Raw genomic sequence first — 24,074 nt, 5'->3', positions numbered from 1 at the left:
GTGGCTTTGGCCATGAAAGCATGGGAACGGGACCCGTGGGTGGCCGTTGCCGCGAAGGTGGGCAAGCACCCACTGATCACGTGGGCAGTGTGTCGTCTCCACAACAGCTCGGACGACTCGGCCATCTGCCTTCCCTTTTGGGTGGACACAGGGTCAGACGTCACCGTCATCCCAGGCATACATTGGCCTCGACCATGGAAGCTAGAAGCAGCCCGCATGGTGGGCGGAGATGGAGGGCTGTCCCGAGCCCACAAGAGCGCCCAAGCAGTGGCAATAACCCTCTGCACCGAGAGAGGACCGGGAAGAACCATCACCCTCACTACATATGTGATGTCGGACTGTCCCCCCTTACTGGGAAGAGATGCCCTTGCCCTGCTGGATGTTAGGGTGACAAATTTACTTTAGGAGCCACTGTAGCATACCCACCATTGCCCATCAAGCTGACTTGGAAATCAGCTGACCCAGTGTGGGTCGATCAGTGGCCCCTGTCAAAGCCTCGAATAACTGCCCTCCTTGAGTTGGTTAGCCGTGAATTACACAAGAATCACATAGAACCCTCCACAAGTCCATGGAACACTCCAATTTTCGTGATACCTAAGCGGTCTGGTGAAGGCTTCCGTCTCCTACACGACTTGCGGGAGGTGAACAAGCGAATCCAGCCTATGGGACCTGTCCAAACATCACTACCCATGAGCTCAATGATACCGAGAGGACAACCCTGTGCAGTGCTCGACATCAAAGACTGCTTCTTTTCTATCCCCCTGCATGAAGACGACAAAGAGCGTTTCGCCTTTTCCATCGTCTTCCCAAACAGCCAGCGGCCTAACCTACGCTTCCAATGGAGGATGCTTCCACAGGGAATGCTCAACTCCCCTACCATCTGCCAAATTACCGTGGACCGAGCGCTAGCACCTGTCCGGCAAAGCAATCCAATGGTAACCATCGTGCAGTACATGGACGACATCCTGATCGCAGCACCAACCACGAGACAAGTGGACCAGCTGGTTTCAACCGTCTCCGAGACCCTGAAGACGAATGGCTTTGAGGTGGCGAGTGCAAAAATAAAAAAGGGACCATGTGTGACCTTCCTAGGAGTGGGAATCACAAGTTCCTACGTAACCCCTCCCCAGATGAAAATCCGCCGGGATGTCAAGACGCTGCACGACATGTAACAGCTGGTAGGGTCCTTGCAGTGGCTCCGCAACATCGTCTTGATTCCTCCCGAGGTCATGGACCCTCTAAATGACCTCTTGAAAGGGAAGAACCCATGGGAGCAGAAAACCCTGACACCAGAAGCGACAAGCTCGCTCGACTTCATCGAACGTCAGATGTCAGGGAGCATGCTCACCAGATGGGATTCAAGTGCTCCAGTCGATCTGTATGTCCACTTTACAAAAAAGGGGGGAGTGGGAGCCTTAGCCCAAGGACCCCCTGACAAGGCCCAACCGATACTATGGGTGGTCTTGGGGAAACCGTCACGAGCCTTTTCCCCGGGAGTCGAGTGCCTCAGCAACCTCATCATGAAAGGCAGGAAACTCACCCTAAGACATCTAGGCATCGAGCTGTCCAAGATAAGCTTGCCTCTCTGCAAACAGCTCTCTGCGCAGTCAACAACAATATCGGAGTACCTAGCCATAGCCCTCACAGGCTTTGGAGGAGAAATTCGCTACGCAGGAAACCCCCTTGGACTCGGCTGCTCACGGTCATCGATATCGACCTCCACCCAAGGTGATCGATCGACCACAGGCAGGACCAACCATCTTCACGGACGCATCATCGCAGACCTCCACCGCGGCAGCAGTGTGGCAGTCAGAAGAACAGTGGCAATGTGTCAAGGCAACCGACCCTACGCTTTCAGTCCAACAGCTTGAAGCAGCAGCTGTGGCACTAGCGTGCGGACTGTTCCCAGAGGAACACCTTAACATTGTGACTGACTCCATATTTGTGGCAAAACTCTGCCTAGCCATGTCCGGACCAGGCGTGTCAGTGTCCCCAGTGGCAACGATGCTGGAGGAAGCACTCTATTCACGGAAAGGCACTATATCAGTCATCCACGTCAACAGCCACGACCCGATCAAAGGGTTCTACCAGATAGGCAATGACAAAACTGACGCCGCAGCAAAGGGCGTATGGACGCTGAAAGAAGCTCGTCAGTTGCACGAAACCCTTCACGTCGGAGCAAAAGCGCTTGCGAAAAAGTGCGGAATCTCTACTGCAGACGCAAAGCACGTCGTCGCAACGTGCCCTCACTGCCAGAAGTTGCCACTGTGGTCGAGTGGTGTCAACCCCAGAGGTCTCAAAGCCTCGGAAGTGTGGCAAACAGACTTTACCTTATGCCAGCTGTTGAAACCTCGAGCGTGGCTCGCAGTTACTGTAGATACGTACAGCGGCATGATTGTGGCCACACAGCATCTCAAGACGGACTCCAAAGCAACCATCCAACATTGGCTGACAGCCATGGCATGGCTTGGGGTTCCAAAGCAAATCAAAACAGACAACGGCCCAAACTTCATCTCAAAGGCAGTCCAGACATTCGCCTCGAAATGGAACATCGCCTTGGTGCAGGGCATCCCATACAACAGCACCGGACAAGCCATCGTCGAAAGAGCAAACCAGACTCTGAAAGCTAAGCTAAAAGTGCTAGCAAAGGCAGAAAGCTTCTCCAATGCCATTCTCCCGAGTGACCAAGCGCGCATCCTGGCAACTGCGCTGCTAGCGTTAAATCAATACCCTAGGGGGGATGAAACAAACAGTCCAGCTCAGAAACACTGGGCACCTCGAGCATTAGAGGAGGGCCCGCAGGTGGTGATCAAAAACGAACTGGGGCAGTGGGAACAAGGTTGGAGATTGGTGCTCACGGGGCGGGGATATGCGGCTGTCAAAAAGGACGGGCACATTAAATGGTGTCCGCTTAAGTCAATCAAACCCGATCTTAACCATGAGCAGAATGAGACTGATGAGAGCTGTGAGTTTCTGTTTACAGGACATGCTCGTGGGGCGTCCTCGTGACGCGTACATCCCCGTTCCAGAGGACGGACCACCAAGCCGTCCGGCAGCGCCCGAGAGAGCCGCGCGGGTGAGACTCAGACATCAACGGTATTTCTGTGTGATTTTGCTGTTGGGGCTTGTCGCCAGAGGGCAAGCCAGCCCAGACCACTACCCTCATCAGCCATTCAGGTGGGTCATGCGACACCTTAGCAGTGGCAAGGTGCTCAAAGGAGTCACCACAACAAACACACCATCCTTCATACTCCGCTTTACCGACTTGTTTCCGGGACGACCAAAGGTAGACCCTTCTTCCCCGCACGTCACACAAACATACCTAACCTACTGGTGTCCAGCCTCAAACCCAGGAAAAGCTACTGCAATCACCCAGGGTGGGGATACTGTGGGCATTGGGGCTGCGAAACCATTGTTACAGATGCCAGACCGTCAGGGCCAGGGTGGGATCCACAAGAGCCCGACAGGTTCTTGCAGTTCACCTGGGCACCCACTGGCTGCAAAACACCCTTCTTTTTCCATGGAAATTTCCATCGAAACAGTCATAAAATCCCCAAATTTCGGAAATGCACTAACTACAACATGACAGTTTTACAGCCAAATCACCCCAGCTGGACCACGGGCAGAACATGGACAGTAGCCGTCCAAGGGTCAAAAGAGTGGGTGAATGTGCAAATTATCAGACTCCCAGCCTCTATGTCCCAATCAGTCAGACCCAATCCGGTTCTAGTAGCAAGCAAACCCAGGGAAGAGATCACAGTTAACAGTAGTGCTATCCCCGATACGCAGAAGTCAGAACTAGTCTCCCCATCCAGTCTCCTAGCGGAACCGAACCTTTCCAATTCATTCATAAACGTGCTAAATGCTACCTTCATATAATTAAATCAGTCCAACCCAAACTTCACAGAATCATGCTGGTTATGCTATGATGCACAACCCCCATTTTACGAAGGTGTTGCCTTCGATCTCCCATTCATCTTCTCAAAGTCAAACAATCCACGCCAATGCAGATGGGACACCCCCCGTAGAGGCATTACCCTGAGTCAGGTTACGGGCCAAGGCAAATGCTTCGGCAATGCAACCTTGGCGAGGCAGACGGGCAGTGTCTGCAAAGAATTTGGCAAACTTAAGGGAGGGAAGTTCCAGTGGGTGATCCCAGCTGCATCAGGGATGTGGGTCTGTCACCGATCCGGAGTAAGCCCATGTGTACTCCTTGACAAATTCGATCACTCTAACGACTTTTGTGTCCAAGTTCTGATTGTTCCTAGAGTCCTGTACCACTCAGACGAAGAAGTGTACTACCTCTTCGAACAAACCAGCCGTCTCCACAAAAGAGAAATATTGACAGGTTTAACTATAGCCATGCTGCTCGGCCTAGGAGCAGCTGGAACAGCCACAGGCGTCTCAGCCCTAGCGACCAAACACCAAGGACTGTCCCAACTGCAAATGACCATCGATGAGGACCTGCAAAGGATCGAGAAGTCCATCTCTTCGCTGGAAAAATCCCTTTCCTCACTCTCAGAAGTTGTCCTCCAAAATAGGAGAGGACTGGACCTCTTGTTCATGCAGCAGGGGGGCCTGTGTGCTGCCTTGAAAGAGGAATGCTGCTTCTACGCAGACCACACCGGAGTCGTCAGGGACTCCATGGCCGAACTGAGAAACCGGCTGAACCAGAGAAAAATGGACAGAGAAGCTCAACAGGGCTGGTTCGAGTCATGGTTCAACCAGTCTCCATGGCTCACCACGCTGATTTCTACCCTAATAGGCCCAATCACTATAATCTTACTAACCCTAATCTTCGGGCCTTGCATATTAAACAAACTAGTGTTATTCGTTAAAAGGCATTTAGAAACGGCAAACATTTTGTTTCTCGAGCGCCGACAATTACTTTAAAGCATGCTAAAGTTACTAACACACGATTTTACATTAATCCTACTAACCCATGAAATTTTGTAACCTTTACATTTTATAACTTTATGAGATTTTTACTAATCATGGTGGGGGGGGAAATGTGGGAGAGTTAGGGATTGCGGCCGGAAGATCTCGGGCTGTTACGCGTAGACAGGAAGACCCCTCCTCACCTTCAGTCTGACCTTGGCTGCACCCAGGACAAGGGCAGAGGAAGTGACACAAACTACCTAGGCCATAAATACCCCTGAAACCTTTGAATAAACGCCATTTGCTATCCACCACATTGGTGTCCGCAGCACATGGACCGAGTGACTCTGTATTTGGGTCACCGTGCCGTACTCCAGAACCAGGTCGCCTCGTAGCCAGCGGCTACAAGGAACAGTTTAAGTTTTTTCACTTTTCACAGGAGGGAGTTTTGAAGAGCTACAAGTGGCTAATCTGCCTGCAACAAGGACCATTCCACGGGCTCTTGTCACCTTTCCCAACACGTCTGCTGCAGCTCATGGAGGGTGAAGCCCTGGAGGCTCCTTTGGGGCGGTTATGGATGATTGCAGGCAGAGTCTCGATGCCCTGGATCAGCAATGCCCCCTCCTGGGAACCCCCACATTTTCCAGTTTCTGTGAAGCTGCCTGTGAAAAACACGTTCACCCTCCTGTGAAAATGTAAAAAGTTTAATAAAGGACAGTGGGAGACCAGGACCATGGAGCAAAGGTTTTTACAGCCAGGTGCATCTTGGCAATCAGCCAGGAGCACCCTGTTACCTTCGGGGATCCCCCTAAAATACCTTTTCCCTTACTCCAGCCTGTTGCATATTCATAGACCCTCGTGCATATCCATAAACTACTTTACATATTCCAGGAACTGTTCTACATGGCCCCTCCTTGGGTCTGCCTTTTCAGAGCATGTGTGTTTCTTGGCTGTGGTTTTGGCTCCTTCTCTTTATCACCTCCAGTTTTTGGGCTTTGGTCCACTCTGCCTTCAGATGGGGAGTGCTGATAGTTGGCAGATCTGTACAGGTGTCCTCATCCTGTGTGCACTGGATGTTATCCCATCCCAGCAGGCATTTTTTAACACAAGCAGCTATTTCACTGAGCTTAATTAACAGCAGGAATAAAAACTATATAACAAAGTTATTTTAAAAATGGTCCCAGACCATATTTGATCCCTGACAAGTTGATCCCAGTCTGTGTGGTCCTGATCGATATGGTCCCAGTCCCTAGGATCCCAGTCAAGTTGATCCCACTCCATATTTATCCCACTCCAGGCTATCCCAGTCTGGAGGGTTCTGATCCCTCGGATCCCATTCCATGTGATCCCCGTCCATGGAATCTCCATCCATGTGATCCCAGCCCATATTTGATCCCAGTCCAGTTGATCCCAGTCTGGGTGGTCCTGATCCATATGGTCCCACTCTGTGCAGCCCGAACCCACAGGATCCCAGTCCATATTTGATCCCAGTCTGTGTGGTCCTGCACACACTTCCAGGATCTGGAATTCCAGTTCCAAAGCAGGAAAAAATGTTCCTGCCCTTGAACTTCCCTCCTGTCACCTCAAAAATTTAGAATGAAATTATAAATAAATAAATAATAATTACAATTAAATAGTAATAATGAAAATGAATTCAACTCTTACTTACAATACTCCAATAATGATACAACCCAAAACAGCAATAACTATTACTATAACATCACCAGTAACTATAAATAAATTATATACCAAGAAATAACTTTGGAAAGTTTTAACTCGATGACTAATGTACTTTAGATAAAAAATATCTAAAAAAACTTACATGCATCTAACACACCTTAGTAAAACAATTCATATTATAAATATACTAAACACAAAACCAAACACCACTATAATTTCTCACACATTTTACCCAAAAATTAAACTTTAATACCATACTTAACTATTAAAAAAAATTAAAATTTTTAAAAATTTAATTGCGGGTGGGTTGTTTCGTTTGGATATTGGTTTTTGGATTGTTTGGGTTGGATGACTTTAAAAATTGGATTTTTATAGGAATTGAATCAGCTGAGAAGGCAGCACTCTGCAAACAGAACTGACAGAAAATGAACAGGACAGAAATCAGTAACTCTGAAAGTTTTATTTGCTATCAAATACATCCCACACACCAAGCCCCACACAATCCCCATCCCACCGCTCCAAATCGGGATCCCACTTCTCCCAATCCCTTCCCAAACCCAACTCACCCTGGCAGCTGTGGAATGGAGTGAGTTTGGCCTGGGATTGAGTGTTTTTGACAAGGGAACAAGAAATTGGAGCTGCTATCGGGCCTTTATGGGTTAAAATTCAGTTGTTTTCAGTGGGATTTGAGTGGTTTTGAGGGATCGATCCCTCTTGGCTTTTGGAGTGCAAAGAGATGGAGAACACTGCCCAAAATCCTCCTAGAACCCACAAATACCCCAGAATTGTTGCAGCTGAGTTCATGGTGTCCAGGGATGCTGCATCTGCTGGTGCCAGGAACAAACGAGACGGGTCTTGGTTTCAGAGAGCTCCAGAATCCATTTCTGACCCCAAAAGACAGGGCAAAGGCAGGGCCGTGGGGTTTTTATATGGAATCCTAGGGATGGAGTTGGGGTTTGGGTCAGGGGAGGAGTTCTTAGTAACACAAGAGGGGTGAGATCAAATTCCTGCCTTTTAGCAACAGGGGCACTCCACACAGAATGTGTCCCCAGATCCTAAATTCCCCCTCAAACACCTGAGAAATGGTGGGAGTTCAGATATATTTGATCAATTTCCTTCATTTAGCCTGTTTTGGGAGTTTTTAAGGGATGAAGATGAGGCACAAGAAAATTGAGGCCAGACCAAAATGAGAAGCAGCCAGGTGTGTTCCCAGCATGGATCATGGAATGCGGGGCACCAGGGCTGTTCCCAAAGTGGCTCCTCCAGTGGGGGATGGAGCTGGAGCAGCACACAAAGCTCTTCCCGCACTCTAGGCACTCGCAGGACTTCCCTTACCGGTGCCTCCGTTGGTGTCGGCTCAGGTTAGATCTGTCTGAGAAGCTCTTCCCACACTGGGGACACTTGTAGGGCCTCTCCCCAGTGTGGATGCGCCGGTGGGTGATGAGGGCGGAGTTGTCCCTGAATCCCTTCCCACAGTCGGGGCAGAGGAAGGGCCTCTCTTCTGTGTGAACCTGATAGTGCCGGACAAGATGGGAGCTGGTCTGAAACCTCTTCCCACACTTGGAACACTTATAGGGCCTCTCCCCAGTGTGGATGCGCTGGTGGCTGATCAGGGTGGAGCCCCGGTTGTAGCTCTTCCCACATTCCTCACACTCATGGGGCCTCTCCCCAGTGTGGATGCGTCGGTGCCTGACAAGACGGGTGTTTCGCCTGAAGCCCTGCCCACAGTCGGGGCAGCGGAAGGGCCTCTCCTCTGTGTGCGTGCGCTGGTGCTTGAGGAGACGGGAGCTGGTGTGAAACCTCTTCCTGCATTGATCACACTCGTAGGGCCGTTCCCCAGTGTGGATCCTCTGGTGCCTGATCAGGTCAGACTTCTGCATGAAGCTCTTACCACACTCCCCACACTCATAGGGCCGTTCCCCAGTGTGGGTCCTCTGGTGCACAATCAGGTCGGAGCTCCACCTGAAGCTCTTCCCACACTCCAAGCACTTGTGGGGCTTCTCCCCATCATGGAACTGCTCAGGGAGCACCAGCTCTGAGCTCTGACTTGATCTCCAGCTGCCTTCCCTGCCCAGGCTGGCTCTTTCCCCCTCAGATCCCTGTGATCTGCGTTTGCAGCCCCTCCTTGTGCGGCATCTCCAGGGCTTTTCCTCCCCGTTGGGTTCCTGCGCCGTGGAGCCGCTCAAAATGGCCTTTTCCACCAGGTTCTGCCGCGGGGATTTGTCCTCCCTGCTCTCCATGCTCAGCTCCTGCTCTGGGGGAGGAAGGACAAGGACAGGATGGGATTTGCCTCTGTGCCACAGGCAGGGGGAAGGAGATCCCCCAGGGCTGTCCTGGAGCCGGGGGCCATGCTGGGCTGGGAGATGGAGCAGCACAGAGGGGGAAAGGGGCACTGACTTCCTCCTCACCTGCTTTAGTGTGCAGGGGCATCTTCCTTGCAGCCTCACAAGGGCTGGGAATGGGAAATGCTGGTATGAGGTAAACAAGGGGTTAGCACATTCGGTTTGAAGGTCCCTCTGCCCAACCCCATCTCTACAAACCACAGGCCATATGCACTCCAGAAAAACCTCCCAAACACCAAGATTCAGCCCAGAAAAAGCCTCACAGGAATGCCCTGTCCCTCGTCCCTTCCCTCTGGTGTTCAGGGTTTCCCCCCATGTCCCAGCTGTTGGGGTCACGCTTGGGTTGCGGGTCCCCCTTCTCCTTGGTGCCCACCCTGCCCAGGCTGCTGGCAGTCCCAGCAATCCCAAAAGCTCCCCCCTCTTTGCTCTCCCCATTTCAGGATGCCGGGGCTGTTTGGGCTCCCAGGCTCCCTTCTCCCCTCATTCTCTGCTCTGGGCTGCAGCGGCTCCAAGGAGTCCCCCCTGCCCCTCTCCAGGCTCCTGAGGCTCCCGCCAATGGTGGCGCTCCCCCCTCTCTGGGCTCCCCACTTTGGGCTCCTGGGGGACACAGGACTCTGCTCCTCCAGGCTGCCTCTGCCAGCAGTTGCCACCGGCACCCCCCGATGTCCCCCCAAGGGGCCTTTTCCACTCAGCGTTGCACTTCTTCATTCTCCAAAGATCCTGCCCCCAAAAACCCCAACTGGGAGGAACTGGGAGTGACTGGGAACGTGCTGGAAGGAACTGGACTACATTGGGAGTGACTGGAACGAAAGTCAGAGGAAATGAGAGCAACGGGAACCTGTGGAGCACAACTGGTTCCTAGTGGCAGGGACTGGGAGCACACTGGACTCATCTTTAGATCATACTGGGAGGGACTGGACTAATACTGGGAGTATCTGAGAGTGACTGGGAACACACCCTGCACAGCATCCCCCATACTGGGCCTTGACTAGGAGCAACCAGGAGCACGCTGGCAGCAAATAGCATCATACTGGGAGTGACTGGGTTAAGCTAGGAAGCAATTGGAACCATGCTGGAGGCAGCTGGGACCATACTGAGAGAGACTGGAAGCAACTGGGATTATACTGGGACCACACTGGGAGGGCTGGCATGTGACTGGGATCACACTGCGGTTGAAATGGAGTGACTGGGATCACACTTTGGGCTACTGGGAGCAACTGAGAGAAGATGGGATCATGCTGCAAGCAAACTGGAGCAACTGGGAAGGACTGGATGCATGCTGGAGGCAACTGGGATATTCTGGGCATGACTGGGGGATTATACTGGGATAACTAACACCTTACTGGGGCCATTGGCAGTGCCTGGAAGTGGCTACAGACATGCTGGGGGTACTGGGATATACTGGGAGTGTCTGTAACCATACTGGAGGGACTGGAATCACACTGGGAACAACTGGGACCATGCTGGGGGCAACTGGGACCATGCTGGGAGTGACTGGTATCATCTGGGGAGTGACTGGGACTATTCAAGGGTAACTGGGTTCAACTGGGACCATACTGGGAGTGTCTGTAACCATACTGGAGGGACTGGAACCACACTGGGAATAACTGGGACTACACTGGGGGCAACTGGGAGTGAGTGGGACCATGCTGGGAGGGACTGGGATCATCTGGGGAGTGACTGGGACTATTCAAGGGTAACTGGGTTCAACTGGGACCATACTGGGAGTGTCTGTAACCATAAAGGAGTGATGGAAGCACACTGGAAACAGCTGGGCCCATACTGGGAGAAACTGGGATCACACTGGGGGCACTGGCATCAGACTGGGAGTGCCTGGGAGCAACTGGGATTAGCCTGCAAGTGACTGGGATCATACTGGGAGTGGCTACCATCATACTGGGATTATACTGGGTGTGAATGGATCCTGACTGGTGGTTACTGGGAGTTTATGGACCCATACTGGGAGGAAAATGTGAACATACTGGGAGCAACTTGGATGAGCTGCAAGGTACTGGAACCATGATGAGAGGACTAAGACTACACCCGGGGAAACTGGGATCATACTGGGAGCAACTGGGAACACACTTTGAGCAACAGATAGAAACTGGGATTATGCTAGAGCAAACTGGGAGTAACTGGGTAAGACTCGGATCATTCTGAGGTAACTAAAACATACTGGGAGCGTCTCTAACCATACTGGGGGGACTGGAACCACACTGGGAACAGCTGGGATCATGCTGGGGTCAACTGAGACAATGCTTGGGGAAACTGAATCTACTCTGGAGGCAACTGGGCATGACTGGGACCCTGCTGAGAGGGACTGGGATTATGCTGGGAGCAACTGGGATCACACTGGGATCATACTGGGATCACACTGGGATCATACTGGGATTGACAAGGAGTAGCTGTGAGCAACTGGAATTGTGCTGAAAGCAACTGGGAGAAAGTGGCGGCGACTGGCAGCATGCTGGGGCTGACTGGGATATACTGGGAGAGACAGGGAGTCACTGGGATCACACTGGGGGCACTGGCATAAGACTGGGAGCTACAGGAATTCGACGGCAAGTGACTGGGATCATACTGGGAGTGGCTACAATCAGACTGGGATTAGAGTGGGTGTGATTGGACCCTGACTGGGGGTTACTGGGAGCTCCTAGGCCCATGCTGGGAGCCAACTGGGGACAGAATTAGAGGAACTGGGAGCAACTGGAATAATACTGGGGGCAAGGGAGCCACACTGAGGTAACTGGGAGTGCCTGGGAATGACTACAAGAATGTTCAGGGCAACTGGGATGTGCTGGGTGTGTCTGAAACCATATGGGTGGTGACTGGGACCAAACTGGGAGCGACTGGGATTTTGCTGGTGGAACTGGGAACACACTGGGAACAAGTGGGAGTGACTGGGGCCCAGCTGGGAGAGACTGGGCTCATACTGGGAGTGCCGAGGAAACTGGAAGCACATGGAGGGACCAACTGTGCTTAGAGTGGGAGCAGCCCCTGAAGGCACCAGGACCCTCCAGAAACACCTCCCAGGGACCCCCGATGTCCCCCCGAGGGCCATCTGCGGCTCAGCTTTGGAGCCCTGCCAGCTCCAAACATCCCCCACAAAAAAACCCCAAACCCGGCCCCCCCCCGGCAGATTTGGGCCGAGCTCCCCCTCCCTGGGCACCTGCGGGATGGGGGGTGATGGTCCCAGGGCTGCAACGACTTCAGGATTCCCTCTCTCCTGCTCCAGCTGTTTCCTGCTGTCGCTCAGCCTCTTCCTCCCTCCCTCCTCCTCCTCCCCCATTCCCAAAGGCCGAACCCTGAGGGGAAAGGGGGCGAGGAAAGGGCGGGAACCGTGAGGGGAAAGGGGCCGGGCCAAGGGGACCCGCGGTTCTAAAAGGGCCCGGTTTGGTTTAAAATCACCCAAAAGGGCCTCAAATGCAGCTGAAATCCACCAGGTTTGGCCTAAAATCAGCCAAACAGGATTAAAATTATCCAAAGGGGTCTAAAATCCAACCAAAGGGGCCCAAAATTTCCCAAACTTGTTTACACTTCCCTCAAATGGCCTAAAATCAATCCTTAATCTCCAAAATGGGCTTCAAATCCACCCTGAATGTACCTGCTTTGGCCTAAAATCACCCAAATGAGCCTAAAATCCATCCCGTTTTGACAGAAATCTCCTAAATTGACCTAACAACACAAGAAATTCCAAAATACCCTCCAAAACCCCTGAGAATCCCACAAATTCCCAGTGGAACCCACCAAAATTAAAAAAACTCCCAAAAATTTCAATAAATCCAACTCCAAGAAACCCCCCAAAACCCTCTTGAAATCCACCAAAATCTAAAACCCCCCAAATCCACAAAACACCCCAAAATCCTGTAACCCCCCTCAAAACCAAATAATTCCCCCTAAACTGCCAATAAAATCTCCCAAAGCCTAAAAAAGCCACCCCCGAATCCCCAAAAACCTTCTCAAAACTCTCCCAAAATAACCACAAATCTCCCCAGAAACTCCCACACTCCTGGACTGGGGGGCACCAGCCGGTGGAACAGGAGCCACTTCAGGGGACCCTCTGAGCTTTTTGGGGAGGGGAGAACCATGGGAGACCCCCCAAAACTGGGGAGGGGGAACCTCCCCCTGAGGTTGTTGTGCCCCCTCCCCCTGAGACCCCCAGACCCCGGTTCAGGGTGGGCCTGGGACTCCCTGGGATGCCCAAATATCCCTCAGGACCACTCCAGGAACCCCAAACCCCCCGGAGCCCCCCCAAGGTTGGCCCAGGACCACTCCGGACACCCAAATGCTCTCCAGGACCCTCAGACCCACCCCCCAGCTCTACCCTAAATTCTGGGTCAACCCAGACCCACCTGAGACCACCCCAAATCCATCAGACTGCCCCAAATCCCCCTCAGACCCCTCAATTCCCCCCAAACCCTAGGAAATCCCCTCAGACTCCCCAAATTCCCCCCAGATTCCCTCACCATCCCCCAAAATCCCCACAGACCCTCCCAATTCCCCTCAGATCTCCCTAAACCCACCTGAGAAAGCGCCAGACCCTCTCAAGACTCCCCCAAGCTCTGAAAGCAGGTTCAGACCCACCAAAGCCCCCTCACACCCCCTCATTCCCCCCCCAAACCTACCGCACACCCCTCTATTTCCCGTCAATGCTTCCAAAAATCCCCCATTTCTCCTCAAACCCGCCCCAAACCCGCCCCAAACCCCCCCAGTTTCCCCCCGACCCCACCTCACCTCCTTCTCTGCCACTCTCCTCTTGCAATCTCCCGCCGCGGCTGCGTGCGCAGGCTGCCAGCCAATAGCAGCGCGCACCGCCCCCCATCAACCAATGGCCGCGCTGCACGATCCCGAACCATTCAATCACAGCGCGGCTCCCCTCAGCAACGCCCGCCTTTTCCGCGCCGCTCCGGCCAATCAGAGGCGAGCCAGAAGCTGCGCCCCGTTCCCCGCCGGCGGCGGGACCCGCTGGGCTTGGGAGAGGTGCGGGAGGGACCTGAGGGGGGATCGGGGAGGCGGGGGTGGGTCCTGGGGGGTTTTGGGGAGAGGTCCTGAGCGGATTGGGGGGGGCGGGTCTAGGGGAGCCTGAGTTGGGTTTGGGGAGGGATCTGGAAGGGTCCTGGGTGGGGTCTTGGGAAGGGTCTGGTGGGGTCTCAGGGGACATCCTGGTCTGGGCCCGATTGGGGTCTGGGGGCTCTCAGGGGGTCCTGGGCCGACCCTGGGGGACTCTGGGGGGTTTGGGGTTCCTGGAAGGGGACCTGGGGGAGATTTGGGGGTCCCGGGGGGTCCCAGGCCCACCCTGAACCGGGGTGTGGGGTTTTGGGGGGGGGTGGGGCACAGCAGGGGTTCCCCCCCGCGTTTTGGGGGGTCTCCCATGGTGCCCCCTCCCCAAAAAGCTCCGAGGGCCCCCTCAAGTGGCTCCTGTTCCACCGGCCGGTGTCCCCTGATCCAGGACGGCCCCAGTGAGTCTGGGGGGGGTTTGGGGGATTTTGGGGAGGGTTTTTAGGGATCTGGTGGTGGCTTTTTTGGGCTTTTGGGGATTTTGTTGTTCAGGGGAGAATTATTGGGTTTTGGGGGGGGACTTGTGGATTTGGGGGGCTTTGGATTTTGAGGGATTTTATTGGGTTTTGCAGTGGGGTTGGTTTTTGGGGGGTATTCATTGAAATTTTTGGGAGTATTTTTAAATTTTGGTGGGTTCCACTGGGATTTTGTGGGATTCTCTGGGTTTTTGGAGGATCCTATTGTAATTCGGGGGGGTCTTTGGGGGTTTTTAGTGGAATTTTGTGGGGCCTTGGCTGGTCTGTGGGGTGTCCCTGGGTGTGGGGAAAGGCTGAGAGGCACCAAAATCTCATTTAAACCCCCAAAAGACCAAATAAAACCCACAATATCCCAATTAAATCTCACAAAATCCTGTTAGAACACCCTAGAATCCAAATAAAAGCCCACAAAGCGTCTTGAAATCCCTACAACCTCCCCAAAATCCCAATTAAGCTCCACAAATCCTCCGCAGATGTCCCCAAAACCAAAAAAAGTCACACAAAATCCTACCAAGACGTAAAGAAACCCTGGCAAGAATGAAAAATCCCCACACGACGACATCCCAACAAAAATCCCAAAAAAGCCCAATAACTCCTCCTAAAATAAAATCCCAAAAATTTCAAAAAACCTTCCAAAACCTCCATAAAAACACCCCCCACAAAAGTTCCTGTAAGAAACTCCAAAAGCCAAACCCCCAAAACCTAAAGCCCCCAAAATTCCCCAATTCCCCCAACCTCAATCACTCTCTCCAAAAACCCCAATAACTCCCCCAAACTCCCAGCAGACTCCCCCAGTCCTGCCCAGCCCTCCCAGTCCCTCCCAGTCCCGCCCAGGCCCGTCCGGGGCCGCGGCCAAAACTGCCCGGAGCGAAGGCGGAGGGCCCGGAGCGAGCCCGGAGCCCATCCCGGGCTGGGCCTCAGGCTCGGCCCCTTGGGGGCGTTTTGGGCCAGCCTGGGCAGGGTTAGGCTGGGCTCAGATCCCTGGCAGGGACTCCCAGCCATTCAGGGTGGATTTTAGGCCCTTTTGGCTGATTTTGGGCCAAATCTGGAGGGGTTTAGGCCAGTTTTGATAATTTTAGAATAAACTGGGCAGTTTTAAAATTGATTTTTGATCCTTTTGGATGATTTCGGGCCTCTTTGGTTAATTTTAGTTCGAGCCAAGCCTTCTGGGGGTGATTTTAAGTTCCACTGTGAGCGTTTCAAGCCAGTCTGGTGATTTTAAGTCACTGTGGCTGATTTTATTTGAAACCAAGTGGGTTTTAGGGTAGATTTTAAACTCATTTGGGTTATTTTAGGCCAAACTAGGCACATTTAGGGTGGATCTGAGCCCATTTCATAGAATTTAGGATTAATTTAGGTTTTTTTTATGGGTTGTAAAAGAATTTGGGCACTTTTGGGTCCATTTGTCTGATTTTAGGCCAAACCTGGTGGATTTCAGCTGCATTTGAGGCCCTTTTTGGGTGATTTTAAAGCAAACCGGGCTCTTTCAGAACCGCGGGTCCGCTTGGCCCTGCCCCTTTCCCCTCACGGTTCCCGCCCTTTCCTCGGCCCCTTTCCCCTCAGGGTTCGGCCTTTGGGAATGGGGGAGGAGGAGGAGAGAGGGAGGAAGAGGCCGAGGGACAGCAGGAAACAGCTGGAGCAGGAGAGAGGGAGCCCTGGAGTGGCCGCAGCCCCAGGACCATCGCCCCCCATCCCGCAGGTGCCCGGGGAGGGGGAGCTCGGCCCAAATCTGCCGGGGGGTGCCGGGTTTGGGGTTTTTTTGGGGGTTGTTTGGAGCAGGCAGGGCTCCAAAGCCGAGCCGCGGATGGCCCTCGGGGGGCCCCGGGAGGTGTTTTTGGGGGGTCCTGTGGTCTGCAGTGGCTGCTCCCAATATGTGCCCAGTTGGTCCCTCCATGTGCTTCCAGTTTCCTCGGCACTCCCAGTATGAGCCCAGTCACTCCCAGCAGGGTCCCAGTCACTACCACTTGTTCCCAGTGTGTTCCCAGTTCCCCCACCACATTCCCAGTTGCTCCTAGTTTGGTCCCAGTGACGCCCCCATATGGTCTCAGATACTCCCAGTCAATCCCAGTATGATTCCAGTCACCCTCAGTGTGATCCCGATCTCACCCAGCCTGCACTCATCTGCTTCCAGTGTGATTCAAGCGTGATCCCAGTTGCCCCCGGCATAGTTCCAGTTGGTCCCAGTAGCTCCCATTATGATCCCAGTTGCCCCTTGAATAGTCCCAGTCCTTCCCAGCAGGGTCCCAGCCATGCCCAGTTGCCCCAAGTGTGGTCTGAGTTGTCCCCAGCATGTTCCCAGCTGTTCCCAGTGTGGTCGCAGTCACTCCCCAGATGATCCCAGTCCCTTCTGGCATGGTCCCACTCACTCCCAGTTGCCCCCAGCATGGTCCCAGTTCTTCCCAGCATGGTCTTGGTTGATCTCAGTGTGGTTCCAGTCACCCCAGTATGGTTACAGACACTCCCAGTATATCCCAGTTGCCCCCAGCATGTCTGTAGTCATTTCCAGGCACTGCCAGTGGCCCCAGTGAGGTGTTCGTTATCCCAGTATGATCCCCCAGTCATGCCCAGAATATCCCAGTTGCCTCCAGCCTGCATCCAGTCCTTCCCAGTTCCTGCAATTTGCTTGAGCATGATCCCAGTTTCTCTTTGCTGCTCCCCGTAGCCCAAAGTGTGATCCCAGTCACTCCCTTTCAACCCCAGTATGATCCCAGTAAGCTCCAGTTTGATCCCAGTCACACACCAGTCCTCCCAGTGTGGTCCCAGTATAATCCCAGTTGCTTCCAGTCTTTCCCAGTATGGTCCCAGCTGCCTCCAGCATGGTTCCAGTTGCTTCCTGGATCAACACACTCAGTCCCAGTACAATGCCATTTGTTCCCAGCGTGCTCCCAGTTGCTCCCAGTCAGGCCCAGTGTGGGGGATGATGTGCAGGGTGTGTTCCCAGTCACTCTCAGATACTCCCAGTATTAGTCCATTCCCTCCCAGTATGATCCAAAGCTGACCCAGTGTGCTCCCAGTCCCTGCCAGTATGAAGCAGTTGAGCTCCACATGGTTCCAGTTGCTCTCTTTCACCCTCACTTTTGTTCCACTCCCTCCAAGTATCTCCGAGTGTAGCCCAGTTCCCTTCCGCATGTTCCCAGTCAGTCCCAGTTCCTTCCAGTATGATCCCATTAGGTCAGAACCACTGCCAGTCAGCCTCAGTGTGGTCGCACTCAATGCCAGTTGTTTCCAATCACCCCCAGCATGTAACCAGTCACACCCAGTTCCTCCCAGTTGGGTTTTTTGGGGGATGTTTGGAGAATGAAGTACAAGGCTGAGTGGAAAAGGCCCTTCGGGGGGACATCAGGGGGTGGCGGCGGCGACTGCCAGCAGAGGCAGCCTGGAGGAGCAGAGCCCTGTGTCCCCCAGGAGCCCAAAGTGGGGAGCCCAGAGAGGGGGGAGCGCCGCCGTTGGCGGGAGCCTCAGAGCCTGGAGAGGGGCAGGGGGGACTGCTTGGAGCCCCTGCAGCCCCGAGCAGAGAATGAGGGGAGAAGGGAGCCTGGGAGCCCAAACAGCCCCAGCATCCTGAAATGGGGAGAGCAAAGAGGGGGGAGCTTTTGGGATTGCTGGGACTGCCAGCAGCCTGGCGAGGGCGGGCACCGAGGAGAACGGGGGACCCCCCAACACAGCCATGACCCCTAGGTGCTGGGCCACAGTGGGTACCCCAAACACCAAAGGGGAGGGACGGGGGATGGGGAACTCCTGGGAGACTTTTTCAGGCCTGAACCTTGGTGTTTGGGAGGCTTTTCTGGAGCCCAGATGGCTGGTGACTTGTAGAGATGGCCTTGAGCAGAGGGACCTTCAAAGTCCACGTGCTCAACCCTTGGTTTCCCCAAACCAGAATTTCTCACTCCCAGCCCTTGGGAGGCTGTGAAGAAGAGGAAGATGCCCTGGGATACCAAGGCAGGTGAGGAGGCTCCCCTTTCCCCTCTGTGCTGCTCCATCTCCCAGCCCATCACGGCCCCTGGCTGCAGGACAGCCCTGGGGAGATCTCCATCCCCTTGCCTGTGGCACGGAGGCAAATCCCATCCTGTTCTTGTCCTTCCTCCCCCAGAGCAGGAGCTGAGCATGGAGAGCAGGGAGGACAAATCCCCACGGCAGAACCTGGTGGAAGAGGCCGTTTTGAGTGGCTCCACGGTGCAGGAACCCAATGGGGAGGAAAAGCTCCGGAGATCCCACACGAGGAGGGGCTGCAAACGCAGATCACAGGGATCTGAGGGGGAAAGAGCCAGCCTGGGCTGGGAAAGCGGCCGGAGATGGAGCCAGAGCTCGGAGCTGGTGCTTCATGAGCAGCTCCATGGTGGGGAGAAGCCCCAAAAGTGCTTGGAATGTGGGAAGAGCTTCAGGGGAGGTCCAACCTGATCAATCACCAGAGGATCCACACTAGTGAACAGCCCATTGAGTGGGATCAATGCAGGAAGAGGTTTCAGACCAGCTCTGATCTCTTCAAGCACCAGCGCAGGCGCACAGAGGAGAGGCCCTTCCACTGCCCCAACTGCGGGCAGGGCTTCAGGTGACATAGCAATCTTGTCATGCACCGACGCATCCACACTGAGGAGAGGCCCTAAGAATGTGGGAAACGTGGGAAGAGCTTTTCTAGGAGCTTTCACTTGACCCAACACCAACGGACGCACCAGTAAGGGAAGCCCTGTGAGTGCCCCGAGTGTGGGAAGAGCTTCGTGCGCTGCTCCAGCTCCATCCCCCACTGGAGAGGAGTCATGTTGGGCACAGCCCTGGTACCCCACATTCCATGCAATCCATGTTGTGAACACATCTGGCTGGTTTTCCTTTTGGTTTGGCTTTAATCTTTTTCACTTCTCCGTATCTTTGCAGTCCAAAAGCCAAGAGGGATCGATCTTTCACCTCAAAACTACTCAAATCCCACTGAAAACGACTGAATTTTAACTCAAAAGGGCTCATTCCCACCTCAAATTGCTTGTTCCCTCCTCACAAAAGCTCTGTCCGAGGCCAAACTCACTCCATTCCACAGCTGCCAGGCAAAGATGGAGTTGGGAGGAGATTGGGAGAAGTGGGATCCCAGTTTGGAGCAGTGGGATGGGGATTGTGTGGGGCTGGCTGGGTGGGATGTATTTGATAGCAAATAAAACTTTCAGAGTTACTGATTTCTGTCCTGCTCATTTTCAGTCCGTCCTGTTTGCAGAGTGCCACCTTCTCAGCTGATTCAATTCCTATAAAAATCCCATTTTTAAAATCATCTAACCCAAGCAGTCCAAAAACCGATATCCTAATAAAACCACCCACAGCCAATTAATTTTTAAAAAAGAATTTTCATTTTTTTAGAGCACTTAAGGATGTTATTAGAGTTTAATTGTTTAGTTAAAATGTATGAGAAATTATAGCGATGTTTGGTTTTGTGTGTAGTATATTTGTAATATGAATTGTTTAACTAATGTGTGTTAGATTGTATGTTAGTTGTTTTAGTTTTTATCTCAAATATATTAGTTATTGAGTTAAAACTTGAAAGGTATTTCCTGGCATATAATTTATTTATATTTATTGGTAGCGTTATAGTAATAGTTATTGTTTTAGCTTGAATCATTATTGGAGTATTGAAAGGAAGACTTGAAATTATTAAATTTCATGTTTATTATAATTTATTTCATTTTAATTATAAATTAATGATTTATAATTTTATTATAAATAGTTGAGAGGATAGGAAAGAAATTCAAGGGCAGGAACCTTTTTTTACTGGCTGGGAACTGGAATTCCTGACCCTGGGAGTGTGTGCAGGACCACACAGGCTGGGATCAAATATGGACTGGGATCCTGTGGACTGGGACCATATGGATCAGGACCACACAGGCTGGGATTAACTGGACTGGGATCAAATATGGGCTGGGACCATTTGTTAAAGTAACTTTGTTATATAGTCTTGTATTTGTGGGGTTCCCAGACGAAGGAAGGAATGATGGATCTGACTCTTTCTTCTTAGAAGCCCAATGTTTTACTTTATGATACTATATTTTATTAGAGAATACTAAACTATACTAAAGAATACAGAAAGGATACTTACAGAAGGCTAAAGGATACTAATGAAAAACTTGTGACTCTTTCCAAAGCCTGGACACAGCTTGGCTGTAATTGGCCAATAAGTAAAAGCTCACAGCAGAAACCAATGAAACAACCACCTGTTGGATAAACCGTCTCCAACCACATTCCAAAGCAGCAAAACACAGGAGAAGCAAAGGAGATAATATTGTTTTCCTTTTTCTCTGAGGCTTCTCAGCTTCCCAGGGGAAGAATCCTGGCAAGGGGATTTTTCCAGAAAATATGACTGCCATATTTCACCCTTTTTTACTTAATTAAAAATAAAAAGAAACTGTGTTTGTAATTCTTCTGCTAGGCCCATGCAGAAGAGAGAACAAACACGTCTCCAGAGGTTTTTATCTGCTGCCAATCAAAACCTCAATCAAGTGCTGATGTGGAATGATCAAGGAGATTCTTTACCTGTAGAACATCAACTTCTATCATATCACTAACAAAAGGCTTACATTATCAGAAACCCAAACTACAATGCAAAAAATGTTCACTGTTTCAAGTCCAAACAGCTGAGTATCAGGAGAAGGTCCATAGACTGGAGATGTTGCTCTTTGACATCTCTGAAAGGTCCCTTTTGGTCCTGAAACAGATTTGCAGAATCCTGAAACAAAGAACTCCTAAAGAAAAATCATCAACAATTATTTAGAAATCCATTGATAATTATCAAACAATATTGAAAAAAATTCTGCCCTAGCCACAGCCCTTAATTGAACCACTTGGGCTGAGGCTGACTTGTGGCTTTCCAGCACTTTGAGCTAGCTAGCTCTTTCCACCTTTTTATTGTATTTATTAATTTCTTTTTCTTTTTCTTAGAAAGGGAAACAGCAACAGCGGGTGGTAGGACGCTGCGGGGGCCCTGGCCCTGGTCCCGGTGGGTGGACCAAGGACCCCAGACCCGGCCCACAGAACAGTGGCCTGGGTCCAGGCAGGGGGATCAAAGCCCCCAAACCCAGCAGCGAGCGTGGCAGAGGCCCTGGCCCAGAGAAACGAGCCAAACAGCCCAGACCCAGCCCGCGGGGCGGGACCTTTGTTCTCACAGCCCGCCTCCACCATGCTGCCAGTGCCTTGGCAGCAGGAGTGACCGAACGCCTCCTCCCCCTCCCCCCAGAACCACCGGCACATGATGGCTGCTGGTAAGGAGAAGCTTTCCTGGAAATCTTCATTCTAGATCTGGGCGTCCTCATTCCCCAGAACAAGCGAGCAATGTCTGCCGTCCACTGCGCCTCCCGCCGCGGTGATGCAACCAACAGTGCTCCTGATCTCTGCTCCTCGGCACTACCCTCACCCCCTCCAGGCCTTGGCCAGAGACAGCACCTCAGGGAGCCACCTCCCCCACGCCGCTGGCACCTGCAGGGGGAGTCAGGCGTTCCGAGCCCCAGTGAGAAGCCCCCGACCAAATGCAAATGGGCCTGTGAAAAACGCTGTGTCCCAGAAAAACACCGAATTTCAAAGCGGTCAGCCGGGAGGCGCCTGCAATCAGCTGTCAAGCTGCGTCACCTCCACGGAAGGACAGGCCGGTCACAGGGTCCAACGCAGATGCTGATGCAGGAGGACGAAGCCTCTGAAGGTGCGTCTGCTGCCAGGCTTGATGCAAAGAGAGCAGCCACAGGCAGCTTCACAGAAACTGGAAAACGTGGGGGTTCCCAGGAGGGGTCACCGCTGATCCAGGGCATCGAGGCGCTGCCTGCAATTGCCCATAACCGCCCCTAAGGAGCCTCCAGGGCTTCACCCTCCATGAGCTGCAGCAGACGTGTCGGGAAAGCAACAAGAGCCCGTGGAATGGTCCTTGTTGCAGGCAGATTAGCCACTTGCAGCTCTTCAAAACTCGAAAAAACACGTTCACTCTCGTGAACTCGAATAGGAATAACAGGTTTTTTTTAAAGGAAGGAGATCTTAGCAACACAAGAAGGGTTGTTCACAAGGAGATCAAGTTCCTGCCTCTTAGCAACAGGGACACTCCACACAGAATGCGTCCCCAGGTCCTAAATTCCCCTAAACTGCCGTTGAAATTGTGGAACTTCAGATATTATTGATCAATTTATTTCATTTAACCCTGTTTGGGCTGTTTTTAAGGGATAAAGATGCAGCACAAGCAAATTAAGGCCAAACCAAAAGGATAAGCACACAGGGATATTCCCACCATGGATCACTGGGAATGTGGGTGACCAGGGCTCTGCCCAACATGGCTCCTCCAGTGGGGGATAGAGCTGGAGCAGCGCATGAAGCTCTTTCTGCACTTGGGGCGCTCAGAGCGCTTCCCTTACTCGTGGCTCCGTTGGTGTTTGTTCAAGTGAGAGCGCTGTGAGAAGCTCTTCCCACACTCCTCACACTCGTAGGGCCTCTCCCCAGTGTGGATGCGCCGGTGGGTGATGAGGGTGCACTTTAGCTTAAATCCCTTCCCGCAGTCAGGGCAGCAGAAGGGCCTCTCCTCTCTGTGAATCTGATAATGCCTGAGGAGACTGGAGCTGGTCTTAAACGTCTTCCTGCATTTATCACATTTGTAGGGTCTCTCCCCAGTGTGGGTCTTTAGGTGGAGGATAAGGTAGGAATGCTGTTTGAAGCTCTTCCCACATTTCCCACACCTGTGTGGCCGATCCTTAGTGTGGATGTTCTGGTGCTGAATCAGGCCGCCACTCTGTCTGAAGCTCTTCCCACACTCTCCACACTTGTAAGGCCGTTCCCCAGTGTGGGTCCTCCGGTGGCGGATCAGGGTGGAGCTCTGGCTGAAGCTCTTCCCACACTCCTCACACTCATAGGGCCTCTCTCCCCAGTGTGGATCCTCTGGTGCAGAATCAGGTAGCAGTTCCACCTAAAGCTCTTCCTACATTCCAAGCACTTGTGGGGCTTCTCCCCATTATGAACCTGCTTATAAAGCACCAGCTCTGAGCTCTGGCTCCACCTCTGGCCGCTTTCCTGGCCCAGGCTGGGTCTTTCCCCCTCAGATCCCTGTGATCTGCGTTTACAGCCCCTCCTCATGAGGGATCTCCAGGGCTTTTCCTCCTCGTTGTGTTCCTGCACCGAGGAGCCACCCAAAACGGCCTCTTCCACCAGGTTCTGCCGCGGGGATTTGTCCTCCCTGCTCTCCATGCTCAGCTCCTGCTCTGGGGGAGGAAGGATAGGACAGGATGGAATTTGCCTCTGTCCCCCCAGGGCAACTTCAGCAGGATGGCACCAGCAGTGGGGCTGTCCTGCAGCTGGGGGCCGTGCTGGGCTAGGAGATGGAGCAGCACAGAGAGGGAAACAGGCACTGACTTCCTCCTTACCTGCCTCAGTGCCCCAGGGAATCTTCCTCTTTCTCGCAGCCTCCCAGGGCTTGACAATGGCAAATCCTGGTGTGGGGAAACCAAGGGTTGAGCACGTGGACTTTGAAAGTCCCTCTGCCCAAGTTCATCTCTACAAGTCACCAGCAATCTGGGTTCCAGAAAAACCGTCCATAAACCAAGGTTCAGCCATGAAAAAGCCTCCCAGAAGTTCCCCATCCCTGGTACCTCCCCTTTGCTCTTCAGGGCTCCCCCCATGTCTCAGCAGCTGGGGGTCATGCTTG

The 24,074-nt window shown here is 52.7% G+C and overlaps 1 long non-coding RNA gene and 1 pseudogene across 2 annotated transcripts; one reads left to right on the top strand and one right to left on the bottom strand.

The window, feature by feature from the left end:
• The window catches only part of LOC108963803 (zinc finger protein 271-like), a 30,602-nt pseudogene that overhangs the window by 3,689 nt on the left and 2,839 nt on the right, over positions 1 to 24,074 (bottom strand).
• On the top strand, positions 14,461 to 19,593 carry LOC108963802 (uncharacterized). Of its 2 annotated transcripts, XR_007779713.1 has the most exons (3): positions 14,461 to 16,133; positions 18,312 to 18,377; positions 18,525 to 19,593. It is a non-coding gene; the product is annotated as an uncharacterized LOC108963802 (long non-coding RNA). The 2 variants fall into 2 exon arrangements; XR_007779712.1 differs by lacking the exon at positions 14,461 to 16,133 and having other exon boundaries at positions 16,252 to 18,377.

The sequence above is a fragment of the Serinus canaria genome, chromosome 25 (assembly GCF_022539315.1).
Source record: "Serinus canaria isolate serCan28SL12 chromosome 25, serCan2020, whole genome shotgun sequence".
In the NCBI taxonomy this organism is placed as follows: Eukaryota; Metazoa; Chordata; class Aves; order Passeriformes; family Fringillidae; genus Serinus; species Serinus canaria.
This window is presented reverse-complemented; position numbering and strand designations above follow the sequence as displayed.